We start from the raw sequence: 22087 nt of genomic DNA on the forward strand, positions 1-22087 counted from the left end.
CAGCAGGATTGATTCCTTCTAAGTCCTCTCTCCTTGGCTCGTAGATGGTCATGTTTCGGGGTCTTCACATGGTCTCTCCTCTGCGCGTGTCTGTGTCTTAGTCTCTTCTCATAAGGACATCAGCCATATTGGATTAAGACTCACACATATTTGTTGGGGAGCAGGGTTGTCTTGTGCATTGTAGAATGTTAAATAGCACCCCGGCCTCTAATTAATGAATGCCTGCAGTGGGCGCCAGCACGCAGTGACTCACGCCTGTAATCCCAGCACTTTGGGAGGCAGAGGCGGCTGGATCACTTGAGGTCAGGAATTTGAGACCAGCCTGGCCAACATGGTGAAACCTTGTCTCTAATAAAAATACAAAAATTAGCTGGGTGTGGTGGTGCATGCCTCTAATCCCAGCTACTCGGGAGGCTGAAGCATGCACATCGCTTGAACCTGGGAGGTGGAGGTTGCAGTGAGCTGAGATCGTGCCGTGCCATTGCACTCCAGGCTGGGTGCCAGAGTGAGACTCCGTCTCAAAACAAAACAAAACAAAACAAAAAAAGGCTGTATCTTCAAATACTGTCACATTCTGAGGTACTTGGGGTTAGGACTTCAACATGAGAATTTGGTGGCAGGACACAATTCAGCCCTTACCACCAACAGCCCTTACACCATGGGAGGCTGGTTCCGGTCCAGCATATGAACTTATTCCTGGGATCCATCCTGGTCTGCTCGGCTCCAAATGCGGTTGGGAAATGCTGGCATGGTTCTGGGGTCAAACCTGGGTTCAGGCGAAGCTGGTAAGCTAATTGTCAATTCGTGTCCCACCTTAGACATCTGTCCTCTGGGGATTTCTCAAGGCTGTATGATCTGGATCCAGCACACACCTTCTCAAGCCCCAACCTTCCTCTTCTCTCCTTAAATTCTAAACTGAATTTCCACAAGCCTAGCGTCCAAGCTGGCCGGAATAGAACCCTGCACAATAAAGGCAATGTGGGGTAGGAGGGAAGGAAAAAGGAAATAGGAGGTGTGAAGGAAAAATAAATATTAGGACTCCCAAATCATAAGCTAAAAGGAAAAGTCAAGCTGGGAATGGCTTAGGGCAAACCTGCCTCCCAGTCTATTCAAAGTCATCCCTCTGCTCACTGAGATAAATGCGTATCTGACTGCCTCCTTTGGAAAAGCTAATGAGAATCTCAAAAGATTGCAACTGTTTGTCTCTCACCTATCTGTGACCTTGAAGCCCCCTGCCGGCTTTGAGTGGTCCTGCCTTTCCGGACTGAACCAGTGTTCATCTTACATATATTGATTGATGCCTCACGTCTCCCTGAAATGTATAAAATCAAGCTGTGCCCTGGCCACCTTGGGCACATGTCATCATGACTTTCTGAGACTGTGTGACAGGCACACATCCTTGACTTTAGCAAAATAAACTTCCTAAATGGACTGAGACCTGTCTCAGATATTTTGGGTTAACAGAGGGTAGGGTACAGAAGTGATATTCAGTTACTTTCCTATCGTCCCCACCCCTTGGGACATTCTTAGACCATAGGTTGCCAACCAGTAGGTTGAAACAAATCCAACCCACAGATACAATTTTTTTGGCCCACTCAGTATTTTTAAATTTTTCAATTAATTTCTAATATTGTAAAATCAAGGATTTGGGGCTTCTCCTAAAAACTCTAATGATGTGAAAAAACTGGGCTTTCATTGCTGCATGGCAAGAATTAGCTGAGGCTAACTAGGTCTTCCCTTTTTAGTTAGAGTCTGTCCTTTCCGATTTGCCACAGTCCCCACCATTCCCTGTTGTTTTACACCTAGTCCGTTTATTCCTTTATGCAGGCATTTGGGTTCATAACTCATGGTTTGAATCTCCTTCTCTTCATTCTTAATGACTTCACTGTGAAAAGTCTGAGCGAGAGCTCCAAATTCATTTACTGCTTAATCATTTCCCAGCTTTTGGGAGCTGGGGAAGTGGTACTCTGGTAGTCTTTCTTTCTGCTCCCTGATTGAGGGAGATGCCAAGCTGTAGGTCATTTGGAGTTTCAATAAAGTGTCCGACAAAGTTGCAAGACAAAATGCCAATTAAAAAAATATCAGTGTTTTCCTACACCAGCAATAACTAGAAAATTAAATACTAAGTAATATTAAATGTAAATAAGATTTCATTTACAGTAGTGACACAGTCGTAAAGTATCTAGAAATTAACCAAACTATGAACTCATTAGATGTTTATCAAGGAAATTTAAAAAGTCTACTCCTTGGCCGGGCGCACTGGCTCACGCCTATAGTCCCAGCACTTTGAGAGGCTGAGTCAGGCAGATCACAAGATCAGGAGTTTGAGACCAGCCTGGCCAATATGGTGAAACCCCATCTCTACTAAAAATACAAAAATTAGCTGAGTGTGGTGGTACGCACCTGATTGCACCTGATTGCACCAAGATTGCTTGAGTGCAGGAGGTGGAGCCCAGCCAGGGCAACATGGTGAAACCCCATCTCTACAAAAAATACAAAAATTAGCCAGGTGTAGTGGTGCATGCCTGTGGTCCTAGATACTTGGGAGGCTGAGGTGGAAGGATTGCTTGAGCCCAGAAGATCGAGGCTGCAATGAGCCAAGATCGTGCCATTTCATTCCAGCCTGAGCAACAGAGCAACACACTGTATCTAAATAAATAAATAAATACTTCAAACGAATTAAAGACTTAACTGTGAAAGGCAGAACTACAAGGCTAGTAATAGAAAACGTAAGATTTGGCCAGGCGTGGTGGCTCACACTTGTAATCCCAGCACTTTGGGAGGCCGAGGCAGGCAGATCCCTTGAGGACAGGAGTTCGAGACCAGCTTGGCCAACATGGTGAAATGCTGTCCCTACTAAAACTACAAAAAAAATTTGCCAGGCATGGTGGTGGGTGCCTGTAATCCCAGCTACTTGGGGGACTGAGGCAGGAGAATCGCTCAAACCCAGGAGGTAGAGGTTGCAGTGAGTCAAGATCATACCACTGCAATCTAGCCTGGGCAACGAGAGTGAAACTCCATCTCAAAAAAATAATAATAATAAATAAAAGAAAATGTAAGAAGATTTTACACATTTTGAATGACAAAAGATTTCTTAAACAGTACATAAAAATACAGATTTCTCTTCTTCAAAAATAAAGAATTTCTGTTCAAGAAAGAACACCACTGACAAAGTTGGTGTATTAAGGTGTGAGATTTGCAACATCCCACACCTAAAGTATCAACATCTAGAATGTGCAGAGTGTATGTTAATCAACCACAACAAAGAGGCAGAACCTTGTAGAAAAAATATTCAAAGCACAAGAACAGACAGTCCATAGAAGGAGAAAATCTAATGCCTTAAAGTAGATGAAGAGCTGCTCAACCTAACTTGAAGTCAAAGAAATACAAATTAAAACACAAATATATCACTTCACACCCATCGTAAACATTAGAAATATAGGTAATATGGCCAGCCGTGGTGGCTCACCTCTGTAATCCCAGCACTTTGGGAGGCTGAGGCAGGCAGATTACTTGAGGTCAGGAGTTTGAGACCATCCTGGGGGTAGTGAAACCCTGTCTCTACTAAAAATACAAAAATTAGCTGAGCGTGGTGGTAGCTGCCTGTAATCCCAGGTATTCAGGAGACTGAAACAGGAGAATCCCTTGAACCCGGGATGGGGAGGTTGCAGTGAGCTAAGATCGCGCTACTACATTCCAGCCTGGGTGACAAGAGCAAAACTCCGTCTAAAAAAAAAAAAAAAAAAAAAAAAAAAAAAAAGCAATATAGGTAACACGGCCAGGCACAGTGGCTCATGTCTGTAATCCCAGCACCTTGAAAGAACAAGGTGGGCAGATCACTTGATATCAGGGGTTCGAGACCAGCCTGGCCATCTCCACTAAAAATACAAAAATTATCCAGGCATGGTGGGGGGGCACCTGTTAATTCTAGCTACTGGGGAAGCTGAGGCAAGAGAATCCCTTGAACCTGGGAAGCAGAGGTTGTGAGAAGTGAAGACAGCTGGGCTTCTGAGTTACGTGGGGACTTGGAGAACTTTTCTGTCTAGCTAAAGGATTGTAAACACACCAATCAGCCCTCTGTGTCTAGCTAAAGGTTTGTAAATGTACCAATCAGAACTCTGTAAAAATGCACCAATCAGTGCTCTGTGTCTAGCTAAAGATTTGTAAACGCACCAGTCAGCACTCTGCAAAAATGGACCAACCAGCACTCTGTAAAATGGACCAATCAGTGCTCTGTAAAGTGGACCAATCAGCAGGATGTGGGAGGGGCCAAATAAGGGAATAAAAGCTGGTCACCTGCGCCAGCATCTGCAACCCACTGGGGGTCCCCTTCTACCCTGTGAAGTCTATGTTGTTTTGCTCTTCACAATAAATCTTGCTGCTGCTCACTCTTTGGGTCCACGCCCCTTTTATGAGCTATAACATTCACTGCAAAGGTTTGCAGTTTCACTCCTGAAGTCAACAAGACCACAAACCCACCAGGCAGAACAAACAACTCTGGGCGCACCACCTTTAAGAGCTGTAGCACTCACTGTGAAGGTCTGTGGCTTCACTCCTGAAGTCAAGGGAGACCACAAACCCACCGGAAGGAAGAAACTGCACACACATCTCAAGGAACAAACTCTGGACACAGTATCTTTAAGAACTGTTAACACTCACCGCAAAGGTCTGTGGCTTCATTCTTGAAGTCAGCGAGACCAAGAACCCACCAGAAGGAACCAATTCCGGACACAGTGACAGTAAGCTGAGATTGCACCACTGCACTCCAGCCTGGGCAACAGAGCAGGACTCTCTCTCAGGAAAAAAAAAAAAAAAAAAATGCATGTAATACCCTGAGAATGTGGGGAAACAAATTCTCCAGTCTCATTGTACTGGTGGCTGAGTAAACAGGTGAACAATATGGCAGGAAAAGCATTTAGGGCTCAGAAAACCCATTCCCAAGTATGAGCTTCCCAAACCCTGCACAGGTCCAGTAGGGGCTATGGATGAAGGAGGGTGATGCACACAGCATTGTTTGAGAGAGCAAGCTGGAGCAGCCGGGATCCTGGATGTGTCCATCCGTAAGGGAATGGATGTGCTTGATGGTTGTCATAGAAAACCAGGCACCAGTAAAAAAGTTAGGAGCTAGATTTTTTTTTTTTTTTTTTTTTTTTAAGATGGAGTCTCACTCTAGCTCAGGCTAGAATGCAATGGCACCATCTCGGCTCACTGCAACCTCCACCTCCTGGGTTCAAGCAGTTCTCCTATCTCCGCCTCCCAAGTAGCTGGGCTTGTAGGTGTGCGCCACCACGCCCAGCTAATTTTTGTATTTTTAGTAGAGATGAGGTTTCACCATGATGGTTAGGCTTGTCTTGAACTCCTGAACTCAAGTAATCCGCCCACCTCAGCCTCCCAAAGTGCTGGTATTACAGACATGAGCCACCATACCCGGCCATGAGGAACTAGATTTATGCACAGCAACAGATATGTTTAAAAGGTTAGAAATAGCCAGACTTGGTGGCTCACGCCTATAATTCTAGCACTTAGTAGGAGGCGGAGGGCTGAGGTGGGAGGATCACTTGAGCTCAGAAGTTTGAGACCAGCCTGGACAACATAGTGAGACCTCATCTCTATTAAATAAATTAATTAAGCTAAAAATACATTGATGAATGAAAAAAATAAGAAACTGAATCAGAGCTATATCTCAATACTAGTTGTAAAAGTTAAAAATCAACCCCCTAAAGGATATTATATATGTACATGTGTGAATGTACGCTTATATGTATATATACAGATTTGTGTGTCTGTACACACATACACAATTTTTTCTTTCAGAATACGCACTTTTTTTTGTTCTTGTTTTTGTTTTTGTTTTGATGGAGTCTCTGTCTGTCACTAGCCTGGAGTGCAGTTGGTGCAATCTTGGGTCACTGCAACCTCCACCTCCAGGATTCAAGCGATTCTCCTGCCTCAGCTCCCCAGTAGCTGGGACTACAGGTGTGCGCCACCGCACCCAGCTGATTTTTGTATATTTAGTAGCGATGGCGTTTCACCATGTTGGCCAGGATGGTCTCGATCTCTTGACCTCGTGATCTGCCTTCCTTGACCTCCCAAGGTGCTGGGATTACAGGCGTGAACCACCACTTCTGGTGGTGTATTCTAATATGCATATGGTTTAAATCATCATGTCTCCATCTTGGTGCTATTCACATTTTGGACCAGATAGTTCTTTGTTGTGAGAAGCTGTGTGTACATTGTAGGATGTTTAGCAGTATCTCTGTGGCCTCTCTCTAGCTGATGCCAGTAGCACCCACTCAGTTGTGACAACCAAAAATGCCTCCAGACATTGTTAAATGTCTCCTGTGGTAGAGGGAGCCTAACTGCCCTGGCTAAGAACCACGCATCTAAACCATATGTCAAATGCATTAGTGTGACCACTTAGGTTCTCAGAGGCACGGGTTGTGAGAGGGACTGTGTGAGGAAAGGAAAAAATACTAAAATAAAGCAAGAGCAGAGTCTTGCACACAATGGTTATGATGTGCCGTGAACTGAGGAGAATGATTACCTCAACTATGGGTAGCTGAGGTCCAAATACAAGAAATAAAGAAAAACAAACGAAAGTTGGCCTTGCTCCTCTGAATTGGTGTGTGTTTATTGGTATTCAATCAGCCACAACCTGAGTGTCTTTGAAGGCAAAGAAATGTAGTGCACGATATAATCTTTTGCATTGTGGCTTTCGCCGTGACTTTAGACAGAGTGAAGACGCCTTGGTGTTTCTTTAATGAGATGTACGAAAGCAATTTTTGAAGGGTGCAAAAGCTCTAGTGTCAGGAAGACTGTGTTGGATTAACCAACAGACAGACAAAACCTGTACAGAAGCGTTAAGTAAAGCAGACAACAAACACAGCTAGAAAACAAGATAAGCCCCAATGGACTTACCTGGATTTTGCAGTAAGAAACCAGCCAGAAAGAAGCCTTTAAAAATAAATAGTACAGTTGTCCTCTCCATACCCATGGGTTCCGCATCTGTGGACTCAACCAGCCTTGGGTCAAAAATACTACTTTTAAAAATGGCAAGCTGGGTGCAGTGGCTCATGCCTTTAATCCCAGCACTTTGGGAGGCCAAGGCGGGTGGATTACTTGAGATCAGGAATTCAAGATCAGTCTGGTCAAAATGGTGAAACCCTGTCTCTACTAAAAATACAAAATTAGCCAGGTGTGGTGGCATGTGCCTGTAATCCCAGCTACTCGGGAGACTGAGGCAGGAGAACCACTTGAACCCAGGAGGCGGAAGCTACAGTGAGCCAAGATCATGCTATTGCTCTCCAGCCTGGGTGACAGAGCGAGACTCTTGTCTCAAAAAAAAAAAAAAAAGAAAAGAAAAAAAAAATATTGCAACTGTATGAACTCTTATTGATCATTATTTCCTAAGCAATACAGGGTAACAACTATTTACACAGCATTTACACTGTATTAGGTATTATAAGTAATCTAGAGATGATTTAAGGTATATGGGAGCATGTGCATAGATTGTGTGTAAATACTATGCCATTTTATATCAGGGACTTGAGCATGCAAGGATTTGAGGGAGGTCCTGGAACCAGTCCCCACAGATACAGAGGGACTACTGTATTTTTGCTATGGACTGAACGTTTATGTCCTCCCAAAATTCAAATGTAGAATCCCTAACTTCCAATGGGATAGCATTTGAAGCTAGGGCCTTTGGGAGGTGATTGGGATTGGATGAGTTCATGAGGGTCAAGCCCTTATGATAGGATTAATGCCCTTATAAAAAGAGATACTGGAGAGCTTGCGCTGTCTCCCACATATGCATCAAGGAGGGGCCATGCAAGCTCACAGCAAGATGACGGCCACCTAGAAACCAAGAAAAAAGGCTTCAGGATAAAATGTACCTTGCTAGCACTTTGATTTTGGACTTCCAATTCTCTAGAAGTGTAAGAAATAAAGTTTTGTTGTTTAAACCTAGTTTGAGGCCAGGCTCGGTTGCTCACACTGGTAATCCCAGCACTTTCAGAGGCTGAGACGGGCGGATCACAAGGTTAGGAGTTCGAGACCATCCTGGCCAACATGGTGAAATCCCGTCTCTACAAAAAATACAAAAAGTCCCAGCATGGTGGCGGGCGCCTACAGTCCCAGCTACTCAGGAGGCTGAGGCGGGAGAATCGCTTGAATCCGGGAGGCGGAGGTTGCAGTGAGTCAAGACCACATCATTGTACTCCAGCCTGGGTGACAGTGAGACTCTGTCTCAAAAAAAAAAGAAAAAAGAAAAAAGAGTCGCATATTATTAAAAGGTACAGGTAGTGAATTAGAAAGCTACAGTGGCTATTAATATTAGATAAAATAGACTTCAAGATAAGGAGTATTACAAGAGACAAAAAGGTCAGTAGGATGGAATATATATATATATATATATCCAGTAACAAAGTATGACAAATGTATAAAGCAGAACTTGATAGAAATAAAAAGAAATAGACAAATCTACAAAGTTAGAGATTTTCACACACTTCTCTCAGTAATAGAACAACTAAAAAAAAAAAAAAACAAGATAGGTTTACAGAAGATCTGAAAGACACTATTGACGTCCTTAACCTAACTAACATTTATAAAATATCACACCCAACAATTGAAAACATACTTTCTTTTCAAGGTCACATGGAATGCTCGCCAAAATGGACAATATCTTTCAGAAAAATAGAGAAAAAACTTCTGAACTTTTTTATTAAGTTAGTGTTACTTTAAGGTCATAATCAGACAAAATATCGCAAAATTAGTAAACAAAACTCAGATCAATATTCCTCATAAACATAGATACAAAAGGCTGGGCGTGGTGGTGCACGCCTATAACGCTAGCATTTTGGGAGGCTGAGGCGGGTGGATCACCTGAGGTCAGGAGTTCAAGACCATGCTGACCAACATGGTGAAACCTCGTCTCTACTAAAAACACAAAAATTAGCCAGGCATGGTGGTGGGCGCCTGTAATCTCAGCTACTCAGGAGGCTGAGGCAGGAGAATCACCTGAACCCGGGAGGCAGAGGTTGCAGTGAGCCGAGATTGGGCCACTGCACTCCAGCCTGGGAGACAGAGTGAGACCATCTCAAAAAAAAAAAAGATACAAAAATCCTTAACCAAATATTACCAAATTGAAGCAAGCAATTAATGAAAAGAAGAAGACATTATGATCTAGTGTAGTTTATCTCAGGAATGAAGGTTGTCTAACATTTAAAACCAATCAATATAATTAGTTGTATTAACAGACTAAAAAAGGATAAAACCTCATCTCAATAGATGCAGATAAAGCATTTGACAATATCCAGTGTCCCTTTATATTGAAAACACATAGCAGGCTGGGCACAGTGGTTCATGCCTAAAATTCCAGCACTTTGGGAGGCTGAGGTAGGCAGATCACCTGAGGTCAGGAGTTCGAGACCAGCCTGGCCAACACGATGAAACCCGGTCTCTACTAAAAATACAAAAAAAAAAAAAATTAGCTGGGCGTGGTGGTGGGTGCCTGTAATCCCAGCTACTCAGGAGGCTGAGGCAGGAGAATGGCTTGAACCTGGGAGATGGAGGTTGCAGCAAGCCAAGATCGCGCCACTGCACTCCAGCCTGGGCGACAGCTGGAGTGAGACTCTGTCTCAAAAAAAAAAAACCAAAAAACAAAAAACAAAACCCCAGCAAATTAGGAAGAGAAAGGGACTTAAGGGATTTCCTCAATCTGATAAAAAATATCTATAACAAAACCTACAGCGACACTATACTTAATGGCAACAAACTGAACACTTTCTCCCTAAGATTTGGAACGAAGCAAGGATGTCTGCTATGGTCAGTCCTGTTCAACATTGTACTGGAAGTCCTTTGTAAAAACAAACAAACTGGCCTGGCGTGGGGGCTCCCATCGGTAATCTCAGAACTTTGGGAGGCTGGGGCGGGCAAATCATAGGGTCAGGAGTTCGAGACCAGTAATAGTGAAACCCCATCTCTACTAAAAATACAATAATTAGTTGGCGTGGTGGTGTGCGCCTGTAGTCCCAGCTACTGGGGAGGCTGAGGTGGGAGAATCGCTTGAACATGGGAGGCAGAGGTTGCAGTGAGCCAAGACCACATCATTGCACTCCAGTTGGGCGACAGAGTGAGACTCCATCTCAAAAAAAAAAAAAAAAAAAAAAGCTAAGGCATATACAAAAAGAAAAAAATACCATAACAATTACATGATCTTATCAGTGTTGTAGAATCCAAAGTCAACATTAAAAAAATTATGTTTTGATATGTTAGCAATAAACTACTGAAAGGAAAAATTAAGAATACAACTATTTACTAGACCATCACTCAGTAAGAAATACTGAGGGATAAATTTAACAAAAGGCTTACAAGACTGGTATTCTAAAAACTGAGAGTATTACTGAGAAAAATTAAAGAAAACCTAAATAAAATGGAGAGGTATATCATCTGCATAAATCAAAATACTTAATATTTTCAAGATGTAAATTCTCCCCAAATGGGTTTTATAGATTCAATGCAATACCAGTCAAAATCTGGCAAAATTTTTCTATTTTGTAGAAATTTTCAAGCTGATTCTAAAATTTATATGGAAATACAAAGGACCTAGAATAGCTAAAGCCATGTTGGGGAAAAAAAGAACAAAGTTGGAGGACTGGCCAGGTGCAGTGGCTCATGCCTGTAATCCCAGCACTTTGGGAGGCAGAGGAGGGCAGATCACTTGAGGTCAGGAGTTTGAGACCATACTGGCGAACATGGTGAAACATCATATTTACTGAAAATATAAAAATTAGCCTGGCTTGGTGGTGTGCACCTGTAATTCCAGCTACTTGGGAGGCTGAGGCAGGATAATTTCTTAAACCTGGCAGGTGGAGGTATGTCTTCCAGTGAGCCAAGGTGGCACCACTGCACCCCAGCCTGGGCAACAGAGCAAGACTCTGTGCCCCCACCACACACACACACACACACACACACACACACACACAGAGAACACTTAAAACTCAATAATAAAAGACCAAAAACCCAATCCAATACCTTAAAAAAAAAGAAAATGTGGTGGGGTGGGGGGCAAATAAACTGAAGCCTCTTCACGAAACTAACTGTAAGGATGGCAAAAAAAGTACATTGAAAGTAGGCTGAACGTCATTATTCAATGAAAATTAAAACCACATTGAGATACCACTACATATCCATTATCATAGCTAAAGCTAAAAAGACTAGTGTTGACAATGACTTAAAACAACTGAAACTCTCATTTACTGTTGGTGGAAATGTAAAATGGCACAACTACTTTGGAAAATACAGTTTGACAGTTTCTTAAATGTTATGCATACACTTCCCAAGTTAGTATTGTCAGATAAGGGACACTAGTGAAATTTAAATTTTAGACAAATAGTGAATAATTTGTCAATATAGGTTCTAAATATTGCATGGGATATATGTATCCTAAAAAATTGCTTCTTATTTATCTGAAATTCAAGTTTAAATGGATGCCTTGTATTTTTATTTACTAAATCTGGCAAATCTACTTCCCATACAACCTAGACATTTCACCTCCATGTAATTATCCAAGAGAAATAAAACTATATCTCCCTGTACACCAAAGTTCACAGTAGCCTTTCTCTCTTTCTCTTTCTTTCTCCTTCCTTCCTTCCTTCTTTCTTCCTTTCTTCCTTTCTTTTTTCTTTCTCAGACTTTCACTCTGTTGCCCAGGCTGGAGTGCAGTGGTGTGATTTCCAATCACTACAACCTCCACTTCCCAAGTTCAAGTGATGCTCGTGCCTCAGCTTCCCAAGTAGTGGGATTACAGACACTCACCACCATGCCCAGCTAACTTTTTGTATTTTTAGTAGAGATGGGTTTTCGTCATGTTGGGCAGGCTGGTCTCAAACCCCTGACCTCAGGTGATCCACCCGTCTCGGCCTCCCAAAGTGCTGGGATTACACGCATGAGCCACTGTACCTGGCCCATAGCAGTCCTCTTTGTAATATGTCCCAAACTGGAACCAACCCAAATGCCTATGAACAAGAAGTCTGGATAAACAAATTATGGTATATCCATACAATGGCATACTATTCAGCAATAAGAAGGAATGAGCTACTAATACACATTTAACATTGATGAATAAGTATGCTGAGTGAAAGAAGTCAGACCAAAAACAGTACCTATCGAATGATTCTGTTTAAATATAATTCTAGAAAATGCAAACTAACCTATAGTGACAGAAAGCTGACCAATGATTGCCTGGGCGAAGTGTGGGGGTAGAAGGCAGGGAGGGAAGAATGCTCTTTAAACTTCTGGGTGTGATGGATACACTTATCATCTTGATTGTGGTGAGGATTTTACAGGCGTAGACCTATGCCAAAACTCATCAAATCATATTTTTCAAATATGTGCAGCTTATGATAGGTCAATTGTACCTTAATGAAGCTGTACAATTTTATTTGTAATGTTCTTGTATCCTAAGATATAAACTGTACAAATTTTATTTGTAAGTTACTCTGTATACAATAGTTTGTGAAATTGCGTGGCCAGCAAAACAAACATCTTACTCACTTAGAGAGATAGGACCAACAAATCTAAAAGCTAAATAAAAGCACAAGTGTTAAACAAGATGAAACGGAGGATAATATTTGTAAATACTAAAGCAATATGTTTTAATTTCCCTTCAAACTCATGTTCCTTTGCAGCTTTCATGGAGACAGCCCTGATGCTTATAACCAGAGAACTGAAAAGAGCTGTTATCTGACTTCACTTTATTTTTTGAGACAGAGTCTCGCTCTGTTGCTCAGGCTGGAGTGCAGTGGCATGACCTTTCCTCACTGTAACCTCCACCTCCCAGGTACAAGTGATTCTCCTGCCTCAGCCTCCTGTGTAGCTGGGATTACAGGGGCATGTACCACCACACGCGGCTAATTTTTGTATTTTTAGCAGAGATAGGGTTTCACCATGTTGGCCAGGCTGGTCTTAAACTCCTGACCTCAGGTGATCCGCCCACCTCTGCCTCCTAAAGTGCTGGGATTACAGGCGTGAGCCACCGCGCCCAGCCGTAGAGGATCTTTTAACATCCGTAAAAACCGGAAGTGGGACCAGTGAGAGAGAGGAAGTGGGTGAAAGTGCCCAGAAGCAAAGTCCAAACCAAGAGAAGGGACTACAGGTTTATTGATTGCAGATGTTAGCATCAGAGGCTGGCCCAACGACTAGGTAGTATAAAAACATTATACACATCACCACAAGCAGTTGGCAGGCTCTACCCTTACACCAACTTACAGAGCAATTGTGCATATGTGTTGGGGGGCTTCTAAGAGAGAAGCCATTTGACCTAGAGAAACAGAGCATTAGCCAAAGGCACTGTGCTATTTATTATATCAGACTAACTAGTTTCCTCACCCTACTCCTCTATGTATCCCCATCAATGTCCAGAAGGTGCTCACTCAAAAACAAATAAAACTTAGTTTATAGACAAAATGAAGAAAATGCAATCCAAATGCACACCCTAGTGTGCTAGGAAATAAATTCGCAACCCCACTACCAACATAATACGAGGAATATTTGAAGGCATTCAGTAGCCGGGCTTGGTGGCTCACCCAGAACTTTGGGAGGCCGAGGTGGGTGGGTCACTTAAGGTCAGGAGTTCGAGACCAGCCTGGCCAAGGTGGTGAAACCTCGTCTCTACTAAAAATACAAAAATTAGCCAGGCATGGTGGCGGATGCCTGTAATCCCAGTTACTTGGGAGGCAGAAGCAGGAGAATTGCTTGAACCTGGGAGGCGGAGGGGGAGAGAAAGGGGAAGAAGAAGAAAGATGTCAACTTAAAATCACGAGATTTATGAATTTATAAAGGATAACTTGATTTTTTATGATAGGTTACAACATTGCAAGCTGAGAAGTGGAGCCTCCGACTGATATGGAATGCAGGCATTTCACCAGATGAAGGGTGGACCGGGTTTTATGCTAAATGGGTTGGCTAAATATATGTTTTGTTTTGTTTTCGTGACGGAGCCTTGCTCTGTCATCCAGGCTGAAGTGCAGTGCCATGATCTCGGCTCACTGCAGCCTCCACCTCCCAGGTTCCAGCGATTCTCCTGTATCAGCCTCTCAGGCAGCTGGAATTACAGGCGTGCGCCACCACACCCAGCTAATTTTTGTATTTTTAGTAGAGAAGGGATTTTGCCACATTTGCCAGGCTGGTCTCGAACTCCTGACCTCAGGTGATCTGCCCGCCTCAGCCTGCCGAAGTGCTGAGATTACAGGTGCGAGCCACCGTGCCCGGCCTAAATATACGTATTTAACAGGTTATAGGAGAAGCTACAAACACTCATGAAGGGTGGTCATGTGCATGCGTGGTAAGCAAGCATGTGTTATATACATCCCATGTTCACTTTGGGGTGGAGACTTAACATTAAAACACAATAAAATTAGGTCTCTATGTCAAAAGGTGAAACAAAGAAACTCTGTGTACAGCCTCCATAGACCAGCCAGAACCAGTGCATGGTTGGTGGTCATTTATCAGGAAGGAATGCTTTGTAAACCAGTCAGCTGTCATGTCAAAATCTCAACACAGGAGGGGAATCCAGCCTTGGCATCACGAGGTTAACTGAAGTCAGCGGAGGCATCTTCCATTCTTTTTTTTCCAAGGCTTGTTTCTGTTTAACAGTTGGGAGAAAAACAAAACAAAACATCAAGTGACAGTGAGGAAAGGGACGCAGTGAAGTGTGACTGACCTTCCATCTTGTCATGGCCGGAAACTTAGTTTTGTGAAAAGTTTTTCTAAGGTCTCCTTAGCTAAGAGGAATCTGTTCAGTTGATCAGGGGGCTTAGGATTTTACCTTTTTTTTTTTTTTTTTTTTTTCCGAGACAAGTCTCTTTTGCCTAGGCTGGGGTTCAGCCTAGGCAAAAGGTTCACTGCAGCCTCTGCCTCCCAGGCTCAAGCAATTCTTCTGCCCCAGCCTCCCAAGTAGACATGGGGTTTTGTCATGTTGGCCAGTCTGGTCTTGAACTCCTGACCTCAAGTAATCCTCCCACCTCAGCCTCCCAAAGTGCTGGGATTACAGGCATGAGCCACCATGCCTGGCTGGCTCTTACTTTTATTTCACAAGGGGAATGACTGGTAACATTAAGTGTAAGATAGCCATAGGTGTGGGGGCTGAGCCTTGATGGACGGGCAGGATTTTGGACAGGTAGGTAGGAAAGGGCATGCCAGGTGGGAAGAACTGATGAGCAAGGGCATGGGGGTGAGGACGTGCCTACGGTGCTTCAGGGAACAGTGGGAGACAGAAAGGAGCAGAGGGCTGCTGTTGATGAGAATGGCCCGTGGGTGCCCAGGTGGTCAGCATAGCCAGGAACTCATCTGTGAATGAGCTTGGAAGAGGCAGCCTCTCTACAGGCCTAGACTTGCCTTCTGGAAACTTTGCAAACAGAAAGCCAGAGAATGTGGCCACCAGAACGAATGTCAGTTGATCTCTCCATGGGTCAATAAACTGAAAGTGGCCATCTGATAGCTTGCAGAGCGGTAAACAGCGTGAGCATCACTTAGGGGAAACTCAGATTATTCTTCAGGGGACAAGCCCGGGGCATTAGAAACACTAATGGTCATTCCCGTTGTGGTCAACATAAGAAAACATAAGAAAACCAGGGACTTCAAACAAAAGCTGGCTGGCACCCCGTAAGGAGAGCTCCTATTTTCTAGTGTCTGCTCTTTCCATGAAGACTACATACTGGATTGAGCTCTGAGAACTGGCCTGGTTCATATTCCATGTCAACTCCTACGGCCAAGCTGCTCAGCCAGGCAGAACATCTTGCTGAGGGCCCACAGAATCAGGAAGGGTGTTAATCAGCGGGCTGTGATGCATGGGCACAGCCTGTTTCCTGACACTGTTTTTAATTAATTAGCCATGACAGGCACCCAATCTCTCCCCTCTGACTCTGGCCTACCATGCTGGGATGCACCCCAGGCGTCCTGTCTGCACCTGTAGTGCCAGCGTGTCTCAGGGGAATGCTGGTTTGTGAAGCCCTTGTCCTATTCTTCCCCCTACATAGGACAGAGATTGTGGATGCCAGACTTGCAGCTTTCAAGAGTAGGAAAGGGGCCGGGCGCGGTGGCTCAAGCCTGTAATCCCAGCACTTTGGGAGGCCGAGACGGGCGGATCATGAGGTCAGGAGATCGAGACCATCCTGGCTAACACAGTGAAACCCCATCTCTACTAAAAAAAAATACAAAAAAAAAAAAACAAAAACTAGCCGGGCGAGGTGGTGGGCGCCTGTAGTCCCAGCTACTCGGGAGGCTGAGGCAGGAGAATGGCGCAAACCCGGGAGGCGGAGCTTGCAGTGAGCTGAGATCCGGCCACTGCACTCCAGCCCAGGCGACAGCGCGAGACTCTGTCTCAAAAAAAAAAAAAAAAAAAAAAAAGAGTAGGAAAGGGAAAGTTTGGGCAGGATCACAGACAAAGGCAGCCAGGACAAGCCCAGGTGCCTGCAAGGAGGTTTTCCACACTGGTTATGTATGAGGATCCTGCCTGCACCCTCAAATAAAAACACAATGACAAAAAGCTAGTAAGGGATCAGCAACCATTTTGGAAGAATAATGTCGATTAACATTTGAAGAGTATGATGAGCTACATTGGAGACAACGCCTTCAAAGATGTGCTTAAGTTATTATAAAATGAGGCTTTTAGGGTGGGCCCTATTCCAACAGGATGGCCTACAAGAAGAGGAAATTTGGGCTGGGCGCGATGGCTCACACCTGTAATCCCAGCACTTTGGGAGGCCAAGGTGGGGGGATCACGAGGTCAAGAGATGGAGACCAGCCTGGTCAACATGGTGAAACCCCATCTCTACCAAAAATACAAAAATTAGCCAGCCGTGGTGGCGCGTGCCTGTAATCCCAGCTACTCGGGAGACTGAGGCAGGAGAATTGCTTGATCCCGGGAGGCTGAGATTGCAGTGAGCTGAGATCGTGCCACTGCACTTCAGCCTGGGCAACAGAGTGAGACACTGTCTCAAAAAAAAAGCCAACCAGCAGTCCTCAGGGCGCTGGGGCTGCTGCTCTGCCTATGGAGTAGCCATTCTTTTATTTCTTTACTTTCTTAACAAACTTCTTTCACTTTAATCTGTGGACTCACTCTGCATTCTTTCTTGTGCAAGATCCAAGAACCCTGTCTTAGAGTCTGGATTGGGACTCCTTTCTGCTAACACTTTCCTTGTTATTCTGTAAGCAGGGATCCTAGCAAGTCCCCATCCATGCACTGGAAATAGTCGAAGAATACTGCACCTCCCAGGAAGTCATTTGCAGACTAGCATGTGCACAGGGGCTGAAATGTCCTCTGGGAAGATATCCTGACTGCTGTTCAGTGGGACTCATGCACAGACATGCCTGATAGATTTGAGGACCACTGGTGGGAAAGGGTTTACAGGGGCTGAGGAGGATATTGACCCTAGGGAGCTGTGACCCAGGCTGAACCACCGGCCCTGAGGGCTGCAGGGGAGAACTGTTTTGGGTTTACTGTTTTAACTACCAGAGGATCTTTTCTTTTTCTTTCTGTTTTTTTTTTTTTTTTTTGAGATGGAGTCTGGCTCTATCGCCCAGGCTGGAATGCAGTGGCGCCATCTCGGCTCACTGCAAGCTCCACCTCCCAGGTTCATGCCATTCTCCTGCCTCAACTTCCCGAGTAGCTGGGACTACAGGCATCTGCCACCACACCTGGCTAATTTTTTGTATTTTTAGTAGAGACGGAGTTTCACCGTGTTAGCCAGGATGGTCTCAATCTCATGACCTCGGGATCCACCCACCTCGGCCTCCCAAAGTGCTGGGATTACAGAAGAGAGCCCCCATGCCTGGCCTTTTTTTCTTTTCTTTTGCCTTTTCTTTTCTTTTCTTTGAGACAAGGTCTCACTCTGTCACCCAGGCTGGAGTGCAGACACAGTCACAGCTCACTGCAGCCTCAACCTCCCGGGCTCAAGCAGTCCTCCCACCTCAGCTCCCCCAAGTAGCTGGGACTACAGGCATTCTCCACCACGCCTGGTTAATTATTGTATTTTTTGTAGAGATGGGGTCTCACCATGTTGTCTAGGCTGGTCTTGAACTCCTGACTTCAAGTGATCCACCCTCTTCCCCCTCCCAAAGTGCTGGGATTACAAGTGTGAGCCACCACACCCAGTCCAGAGGATCTTTTCTTGAGCCTGCCATTCTAAAAACGTTTCAAAACTGAAAGAACTGTTTCACTAAATTATGACTCTCTGGGGCCCTACCGGGCTGTGGAGTTCACTAATTGAGTATGATTGAGGGAGAGAATATTTTCTATCCTCATTCCCCTTGTCAAAGCAACTGCTGTAAGTCCTGAATCTGGCTTAGTACACTAAATACACTGCTTGGCGAGTAATACGAACATGATAGATATTTGCTATATGAATAAATGAGTCAAGCTGTCCTGCATCATGAAGTTCAAGTTCACTGTTAGTTATTGGTGAATCTCCACTGCAGTTCCCCAGATGACCAGCCTGAGTCGATCAATAGGTGCTGAGCCTGAACTTAGAGTGGGGCCCTGGCAGAGCTGTGAGGACCAGCAGCTGGTGGTGGTGATGAGGGGCATGCCATAACACTAAGCAACATCAGGATTATATACAAACCCTCTTCTGGGAAGGGAATTTCCTCATGAGTACAAGAATCATTGCAAATCAGGTAGCAATATTGACGTGACCACAGTTGCATCAGTTGCATTCTTAGGGTATTGAAATCTGAGACCTTAGGCTTCTATTTCACTGAATTCTTATAATACCACTGCAATTAAGGTATACATTTCCCCATTTTATGGATGAATAAACTACTGTTACAATAATACTGTTGAACAAGCAACCACAAAATCTCAGAGACACAAACATTTGTCTTTCACTCGGGCACCTGTAGGTTGGCTGTGATTTAGCTCATCTAAGCTGGACTCAGCTGGGCTGGGTTCCAGGCTCTGCAGTAGGTCTACTGTATACAGCACCCTTGATGTAAGTAATTCCAACTTAGAAAAATACTTTAACTTACATTTCAAAAGGCATCAAGCCAGCTGGGCTCATATGTTGTCCTAATCAACAGAGATAACACCCAACAAGATAAGGGCATAACCCTTTACTATCAGTCCTCAGCAGAGGACTCCAGGGCCATAAAATGAGCAGAACGTCACCAGCTGCAAATGGACTTCTTGACAGACTCTGTCTTGCTTTCACTCATTGTCAGCACCTGGCATCTGCTGCTGAAGGCTCTGCCCACATTAAGGACTGTTCTTGCAAGACATTGATGACTGTTGGGCTCAGGCCAGGGCACTCTCCTTGTCCACATAACTCTCCTTGGACTCGTTCATTAACCCCTTCTCCTGTTCCTTTTTCTCTTCATGTTAAATGTTACTCTGTTTTGAGCACTCAGAAATAATACCACACATCTACAACCATGTGATCTTTGACAAATCTGACAAAAACAAGAAATGGGGAAAGCATTCCCTGTTTAAAAAATGGTGCTGGGAAAATTGGCTAGCCATATGTAGAAAGCTGAAACTGAATCCCTTCCTTACACCTTATACAAAAATTAATTCAAGATGGATTAGAGACTTAAATGTTAGACCTAAAACCATAAACACCCTAGAAGAAAACCTAGGTAATACCATTCAGGACATAGGCATGGGCAAGGACTTCATGTCTAAAACACCAAAAGCAATGGCAACAAAAGCCAACATTGAGAAACGGGATCTAATTAAACTAAAGAGCTTCTGCACAGCCAAAGAAACTACCGTCAGAGTGAACAGGCAATCTACAGAATGGGAGAACATTTTTGCAATCTACTCATCTGACAAAGGGCTAATATCCAGAACCTACAAAGAACTCAAACACATTTACAAGAAAAAAACAAACAACCCCATCAAAAAGTGGGCAAAGGATATGAACAGACACTTCTCAAAAGAAGATATTTATGCAGCCAACAGACACATAAAAAAATGCTCATCATCGCTGACCATCAGAGAAATGCAAATCAAAACCACAATGAGATACCATCTCACACCAGTTAGAATGGCAATCATTAAAAAGTCAGGAAACAACAGGTGCTGGAGAGGATGTGGAGAAATAGGAACACTTTTACACTGTTGGTGGGACTGTAAACTAATTCAACCATTGTGGAAGACAGTGTGGCGATTCCTCAAGGATCTAGAACTAGAAGTACCATTTGACCCAGCCATCCCATTACTAGGTATATACCCAAAGGATTATAAATCATGCTGCTATAAAGACACATGCTTTATATGTGTATTTTTTGTATGTTTGTATTGTATATTTATTGTATATTGTATGTTTATTGTATATTGTATGTTTATTGTGGCACTATTCACAATAGCAAAGACTTGGAACCAACCCAAATGTCCATCAATGATAGACTGGATTAAGAAAATGTGGCACATATACACCATGGAATACTATGCAGCCATAAAAAAGGATGAGATCATGTCCTTTGTAGGAACATGGATGCAGCTGAAAACCATCATTCTCAGCAAACTATCACAAGGACAAAAAACCAAACACCGCATATTCTCACTCATAGGTGGGAATTGAACAATGAAAACACTTGGACACAGGAAGGGGAACATCACACACCGGGGCCTGTCGTGGGGTGGGGGAGGGGGGAGGGATAGCATTGGGAGATATACCTAATGTAAATGACGAGTTAATGGGTGCAGCACACCAACATGGCATATGTATACATATGTAACAAATCTGCACCTTGTGCACATGTACCCTAGAACTTAAAGTATGATTTAAAAAAAAGAAAAAAAAGTTACTCTGTTTTGTGTGAAATATTAATCGAGAACATTTATGTATTGATTAGGCATACAATTATTATTTATGGTTTGCAATATTGACTGACTATGGAGTAACTTGAGCCTGCGTGCCTATGACTCTGACTACCGAGTAAACAGGTGATACTCAAGAGAATTGTTGGCCAGGCATGGTGGCTCATGTCTGTAATCCTAGCATTTTGGGATGCTGAGGCAGGAGGATTGCTTGTGTCCAGGAGTTGGAGACCAGCCTGGGCAACATAGCAAGACCCTATTTATATAAAAAAAAAATGCCTCCTTTGGAACTCCATATATCTTGTGGCTCTTATAATCGAAATGGCAGCAGTAAAAGTCTTACCTTGTGGAAAGACACAGACTTGTGTGAACCTGGTTATGTCTGACTTTGCATAGCTCACAACATCTACACTTGCTCTATGTATTTTTATTCTTCTGGGATCAGTGGGCAAGTGAGGCATGTTCATCTTAAATGGGATCAGAGTATGCCACACCAAAAAATGCACCTTGGCATAAGGATGATTAAGAGTCAGTAGTTGCAAAAGAATTCTTACTCTCCCCTTTTCTGCCTAAAAGCAGGATGTAAATTTATCCTGTGAAGTTAACCTCCTCTTTTGTACCAACAGGAGAGAGACTCTCATCGTCAGAGAGAGCACCTAAACGAGTCTGCATAAACAAACTTTGCTAAAATAACTCGTCTTCCATTACCTTCCCATATATTTCCTAGTCACTTTTTTCCCCATGATTCATCATTTCTCAAAGCCCAAAGCCCCTTTCCTTTGTTAAAATGGTATATAAAACCCTGAGTCTAACCGCTTCAGTTTTACTTTTTTTCTGTAAACTCATGTGCATACAAACATTAATAAAAATTGTATGCCTTTTCTCCCATTCCCCTGTCTTTTGTTACTTTAATTTGCAGACCCCCAGGAACAAAATATAACAGGGTAGTGTAAAAGTTTGTCCTCTCCAGCAATCTCATGGCAAAAAGGCTCGAAAGCACAACCATGCAAACACATTTGAAGATGTCCATCGCGTCACTTCCACTGAGGTCCAACTGGCAAAAGCAAGTCACATGAGTATCAAAGTCAAGGGGCAGAGAAGTGTAGGCTTCCCATGGAAGTGGGAGGTGGGTTGTTTTAACCTCCATTTGTCCACACCAAAGCTGGAGCTGCTGCCTTTCAGCCTTTACTGAAGCCTTCCTCCTGTAAATTTCCCTGGCTCATTGACTTGACCACTCCATGAAACAGTTATGTACTTTTATCATCTTGTCCA

This window comes from Macaca thibetana, chromosome 5 (assembly GCF_024542745.1).
Source record: "Macaca thibetana thibetana isolate TM-01 chromosome 5, ASM2454274v1, whole genome shotgun sequence".
Lineage (NCBI taxonomy): Eukaryota > Metazoa > Chordata > Mammalia > Primates > Cercopithecidae > Macaca > Macaca thibetana.